The following is a 6,804-nucleotide window of genomic DNA, read 5'->3' on the forward strand; positions in this document are numbered from 1 at the left end:
TGCAAAAACCTGAAGTTAGAAAACCAAAAGGGAAGAAAACACAGCAAGCTGTGGGAACTGGAGAAAAAATTCCCAAGCCTCAACTTAAAATACTGAGGGATTATATAGACAAAATATTGAATGATGCAGAAAGCATCTAAATAAAATGGAAGGAATGCGCAGAGTCACTGTACCAAAAAGAAATGGTCGATGTTCAACCATTTCAAGAAGTAACATATGACCAAGAGTCAATGGTACTGAAGGAAGAAGTCAAAGGTGCGCTGAAGGGATTGGTAAACAAGGATCTGGGAATTGGTGGAATACAAACTGAAATCTTCAATGAACTGATGCAGCACTGGAGGCACTCACTCATTTAAGCCAAGAAATTTGGAAGACAGCTACCTGGCCAGCTGATTGGAAGAGATCCATATTTGTGGCCATTTCAAAGAGAGGTAACCCAATGGAATGCAGAAATCATTGGACAATATCATTAATATCACATACAAGTAAAGTTTTGCTAAAACAGCTGCAACAGTGCATTGACAGTGAACAGCCAGAAGTTCAAGCTGGATTCAGACAACAATGTGGAAGGAGGGATAGCATTGCTGACGTTAGCTGAATACTGGCTGAAAGAAAGAATACCAGAAAGATGTTTACCTGTGCTTTATTAACAATGCCAAAGCTATCAACTGTGTGGATCGTGACAATCTATGGATAACGTTGCAGAGAATGAATATTCCAGAACACTTTATTGTGTTCATGAGGAACCTGTACATGGACCAAGAAGCATTTGTTTGAACAGAACAAGGGAACACTGAATTAGGCAAGGTGTATGCCAAGGTTGTATTCTTTCACCATACTTATTCAGTCTGTATGTTGAGTAAACAATCCAAGAAACTGGGTTATGTGATGCAAAACGTAGCATCAGGATTGGAGGAAGACTCATTAACAACCCGAGATAAGGAGATGCTACAACCTTGCTTGCTGAAAGAGATAAAGATTTAAAACACTTACTGATTAAAATCAATATGGGTTGAATATCTCAATGTGAAGAAAACAAAAATCCTCACCATTAGACAAATAAAATGATGATAAATGGAGATTGAAGTTGTCAAAAATGTCATTTTGTTTGGATACACTATCAACACTCATGGACGCAGCAATCAATAAATCAAATGATGCATTGCATTAGGCAAATCTGTTGCACAAGACCCCTTTAAAGTGTTGAAGAGCAAAGATGTCAGTTTGAGGACTAAGGCGCTCCTGACCCAAGCCATGGTATTTTCAATAACCTCATATACATGGGAAAGCTGGACAGTGAATAAGGAAGACTGCAGAAAAACTGATGCATTTGAGTTCTGGTGTTGGAGGAGAATCTTGAAAGTGCTGTGGACTGCCAGAAGAGCAAATAAGGTGTGTTGGAAGCTGAGCTGAACAGAACCAGAATGCTCCTTAGAAATCAAGATGATGAGACTTTGTCTTTCATACTTTGGACATATTATTAGGAGGGACCAGTCCCTGGAGAAGAATACCATGTTTGGTAAAGTGGAGGATCAGTGATAAGAAGACCCCCAACAAGATGGACTGGCACAGTGGCAGCAGCAATGGGCTCAAGTGTAACGATTGTGGGCAGTGTCTCATTCTGTTGTGCAGAGGGTTGCTATGAGTCAGAACTGACTTGATGGCACCTAACAACAACAACAACAACAACAATCTTTTTACTGAAGCAAATCACCAGGTGTTTCTTCCTCAGTACCATTGGAGGAGGGTGCTGGTAGATCCGCCAACTTTTAGGTGAGCTGAGGAGCACAAACCAATGCCATCAAGTCAATTTTGACTAACAGCAAGGTGCATGATAGTTTAACCCCTTGAATCTCCGCATGTCTAATTTAGAGTGTGTTTGTCTGGGGCGGGGGGTGCAGCCTCCCTACAGGATAAGCACAGACCCTTTAGCCCCTCGTGCCCCGTCCCTGGCTGCCTCAGAAGATCTGCTAACAGTCCTGGACCAGGACTGTGGTTCCTGGGTCCTGGGTTTCTTTTTGTTTCCCATCAAACCCCCCATAGGCTGAGTGGGAAAGAAAACATTCTGTGAGTACTGAATTCTTTTCAAGTCTGGGTTGTGAGTGAAAAATTCATGTGCATTTTGCATTCTGCTCTATAATACAGGCCTGTTGATTTTCATATGTAATGCCTTACAGCATTCACCAATGAGCAAAACTGACATGCCCCAAGGCTGGGCCCTTGATCCTGGATCTTCCTTTACACCAGCCTGGCAGCCCCCCACATGGGAAGCAGCCTCACTGTCCAGGGCACCCCCATCCCTTCCCACTCAGGCCCTCCCCACCTCCTCACCCCAGGCTGGAATCCAAAAAAGTAGGAAAGTGCTGAATGTGAATCCAGAATCCTGGTTTGGTGTAATAGGATAAAACCACAAGATAGATTTGAACCACAAGGTCGGCAGGTCCAATGCACCAGTCACTCCTTAGAAACCCTATGCAGAGTCCCTATTAGTCAGAACCGACTCCACGACACTTACCAACAACAAAAAGAAGGACCAGGGAGATTAACAAGCCAGGGTCTTACTATGTGATAAAGACCGAACCACCAGGCCCCCTCCACTCCCCACCCAGCCCTGCTCCCTGGGATCCAGTCCTCTGAGCATCAGGCTTGAAGGAGCTCTGGGAAACAGTAGTTTTAGGCTTACCTTCACAGATGAGGAGGCTCAGGAATGGAGAGAGCCCCCCCCCACCCCCAAGTCATACAGTAGCCAAACCTCTCTTCTGAAGGCCCACAGCAATAAAGGTCCTAGATGAGTTAGCAAAACCCTTCTCCACCCAGCCCCCCACAGAATTCTAAAAGGGTACTGGTGACCCCTGCATCCTCCCCAGGCTGGAAGGAGACTGATTAATTAATTAACCCTCGTTAAGGGCTCAGGCATGGGCTAGTGGGCAATAGGCACTCTCATTATTATTTTTAATCAGACTTTGCAATTTTTATAGCTCCCATCACCCAGGGCTATGGAGTGGTTCTCCAAGTTAATTAAGGATGCCAGGAGAAGGTTCTAGGGTCTTGATGCCCCTCGGGGCTCATCTTAGGAACCCCTTTTTAAGAAGGCTCAGTGATCAAAGCACTTAGCTGTTAACCGAAAGGTCAGTAGTTGGAATCCACAGAAAGATGCGGCAGCAGTCTGCTTCTATAAAGATCGGGCCCCTTCTCCTCTGCCCTACTGGCTCACTAGGAGTCAGAATAGACGAGCTGTCAGTGGGTTGGATTGGCTTTAATGAGAGTGTCAGTGGAACCGGGAAAGGAAGCTTCTGTCTGCCCCAGGGTCACATGGCTGGCCCACCTGCATGAGGTAGGGCATGGCAGAGGCCAGCAGCCACGGCTTCACTCAGGGACAGACTTCCTGCTCTCAGTTTACCTCCCCATGGAGCTAGAGAGGGAGAACAGAGTGTTTCCTGTGACTGCCATTCTGCCTCTCCTGGGGCATCTGTGTATACCAGGCCGTGTTGTGAGGTGAATTGTGTCTCCCCAAAAAGACACTTTTGAAGTCTAACCCCTGTACCCATTTCCTGTTTGAAAATGGTCTTTGAAGCTACTACCAAGTTAGTAAATGTGAAAGCTGATTGCAGTAGGGTGGCTCCTAATTTGACATGAGTGATGGTCTTAAAAAAGAGACAGAGACAGGAGACCACTGCCATGTGAATATGGGTCGACAGGCCAGGACACGGGCAGAAGCTAGCCCAGAGGAAAGAGACACTGTCCAAGCACTCCTGGACCACCTTCTTCTTCCCCGTCCACATCCCTGCCTCTCTGCTGGCTTCCTTTCCCCGGGCCTTGTCCTTCCCCAGGTGCTCACACTGGGTGGGCTTGATAAGCATCAGGGTCCTGAGGTCCAGCTGAGACAGTGACCTTGGGTGGCTCATGCTCCTGACCAGGGCTCCGTAGATCCTGGGGGTGGAGCCTCACCACCCAGCAGGTGCTCATTGGACCTCCAGGGGCCACCAGGTGGCCACTCAGGCCTAAAAAACTGCTGACAGACCCCTCCAAATTGACACAGGGGAAGACCCAGCCTGTGGGGCGAGATGTCTGATCCACCAGGCCAGTTCTGAGAAGCAGTGGGGGAAGGAGCTGAGCTGCAACAGGCCCAGATTCACCCTCACCCCCACCTCTGGTACCTGGCAGACCTGGGAACCTGGGGGTAAGTAACACTGGAGAGCTTTGACAGAGCTCCCACAGGGTGGGAACTGAGGAAATCAGGAGAGCGGAGGGCACCCCATGGCGGTGTGGCATCTAAGAACACACCTGGCCACTTCCACTTCTAAGAACGCATCTTGACTGAAGTTGAGTGGAACCCAGCCCCTACTCTATGAAGGGAGAATAAGGGAAGTCCCTTCCATAGACAGCCAATGTCTCCACTGAAAAATACAGGTTAGCACCTGGAAGGTTAGATAGGACATTTAGGGGACAGTACGTTCACAGGGGAGAAATAATCCCGAAAAGGAGAGTGGGAATGACTATAAAACTCAAAGAATGTCATTAATGTCACTGAACGGAGCATGGAGAAATTGCTGAATTGGTGTATGTTCTGTTGTATATATTTTCAACAACAACAAAAATAAACTACATTTTCAAAAGAAAAAGAAAATTACTTGGCTGTGAAAACACAATCAAGCTACAGATTAAACATAAGCTTTTCAAATACAGATTTATATTTATGTTATTTTTCATTTGGATTCATTTCAGTGACAAGTCAATGCATCAGTACATGGATCTGTCTGCTTTACAAATTACCAGAAATAAATCTGAAGTCTCCATTGCTCTGCCCCATTGCCAGAGGTGACCATTACGACAATGTTGTGTAGCTCCTTCCCTTTTTTTCTAACACTTTCAAATCCGTGTAGATAGAATCATTAAAATATGTAGTATTATCTGGGGCGTGCAGTCTTCTAAAAAATATAAATGGTATCATGTATGAGGGGGTTTCAAAAGTTCACAGAAAAAATGTATTTTCTTTCAATTCCACTTTCTACTAACTTTTGAAAGCCCCCTTTCATATTCCGAAGCTAGTTTTTTCACTCAATAGTATTTTTTACATCTATACACACTACATTGGAAGGAGCTCTGGTAGCGTAGTGGTTACGAATCGGGCTGCGAACCACAAAGCCAGCAGTTCGAAACTACCAGCTGCTCCACGGGAGAAAGATGAGGCTTTCTGCTCCCATAAAGATTTGCAGCCTCGGAAACCCTGTACAGGGTCGCTATGGGTTGGAGCCGACTCGACGACACATAACAACAACACACTACATTGGAGTCCTGTTGTGGCACCATAGGAGAAACACTCTATCTCAAGGTTGATTTGAACCACAAAGTCAGTGGTTCAAACTCACCAGCCGCTCCTTGGAAACCCTATAAAGGGATGCTATGTGTTGGAACTGACTCGACAGCACTTAACAACACAGTACATTGATACATTTAGACTTGATGCATTTCCTCGATCCTTAAAATATACTGCCTTTTAATGATCCCTTTCCCTATTTTGCTATTTCAAAACCACAGTGATGAATGCAGGATGTGTGAGTGAGCCTCGCTGTGTGCACACATTTATTGTCTATCACTGAATCCTAGACACCAAAGCACTAGGTCATGGTATGTGTGCAATTCGGTTTTGAATTGTTGTCATTGTCAGCTGCCATTGAGCCAGACCCTGACTCAAAGTGACCCCATGCTCAAAGGAACAAAACATTCTGTCAGTAATAGCTTCTCGCCGTATCTCTGTGCTCTCCAGTTCACTCCACCATATCTCTCTGGGACCTCTGAAGTGGTCTCTCAGCCAGCTTCAAAGCTTCTTCCCTTAAGCCCCATGATCTCTTCTTCATACAGCAGCCAGAGTGCACCACTCCCATGATTGGCTTGGGATCAGACTATTGTGATATACAGGGTTTTCACTAGCTGGTTTTCAGAAGTAGATTGACAGGTCTCTCTTCCTAGTCTGTCTTAGTCTGGAAGCTCTGCTGAAACTTGTTAAGAATCACCAAGGACAGACTAGTGCTGGCTGCACTTGAGATGTGCTGGTTGAGCCTCCTGCATTGAAGGTGAGAATCTTACCACTGCCTCTACCGTTTTGAATCCCGTCAACTGGGACCCCTGGTGAGCCTAAGTGTATCAGAGTACAACCATGCTCTGTAGGGTTTCCAATGATGAATGTTTCAGAATTAGATCTCCACACTTTTCTTCCAAGGCACTTCTGGGCAGACTTGAACCTTCAATCTTCTGGTTCGTGACTGAGCACATTAACCATTTGCTTTACCCACAGACTACATATTGAGTCAAGACTTCTTTTATTACTGGATTTTTTTTTCTTTCATTGTATTTTTAAATATATGCATATATTTTGTTCCATTATTTTGGTTTTCTCCTTTGGGGAGTATAGTTATGTGATAGTAAACCACATTTGCCATTTTCTCTTTGATTTAAAAAAAATCTCTTTCTCTTTCATTTATTATCTTTTCTCATTGATGTGGTGTCTATTCTCCATTGCGCTCCTTGTCTCTTAGTCGTAAATTCTGGGGGGTTTTTTTTGTGTGTGTTTTGCTTTTTTCTATTTTGGAACTGGCAGCAGGATTTGGGTGTTAACAGGATCCCTCTGGCTGCTGTATGAAGAAGAGATCATGGGGCTTAAGGGAAGAAGCTTTGAGGCTGGCTGAGAGACGACTTCAGAGGTCCCAGAGAGATATGGTGGAGTGAACTGGAGAGCACAGAGATACGGCGAGAAGCTATTACTGACAGAATATGTGGGTTGTCTAGTCCTCTGGTGCTGGTATA

The sequence above is a fragment of the Chrysochloris asiatica genome, unplaced genomic scaffold, assembly GCF_000296735.1.
Source record: "Chrysochloris asiatica unplaced genomic scaffold, ChrAsi1.0 scaffold00041, whole genome shotgun sequence".
NCBI lineage: Eukaryota > Metazoa > Chordata > Mammalia > Afrosoricida > Chrysochloridae > Chrysochloris > Chrysochloris asiatica.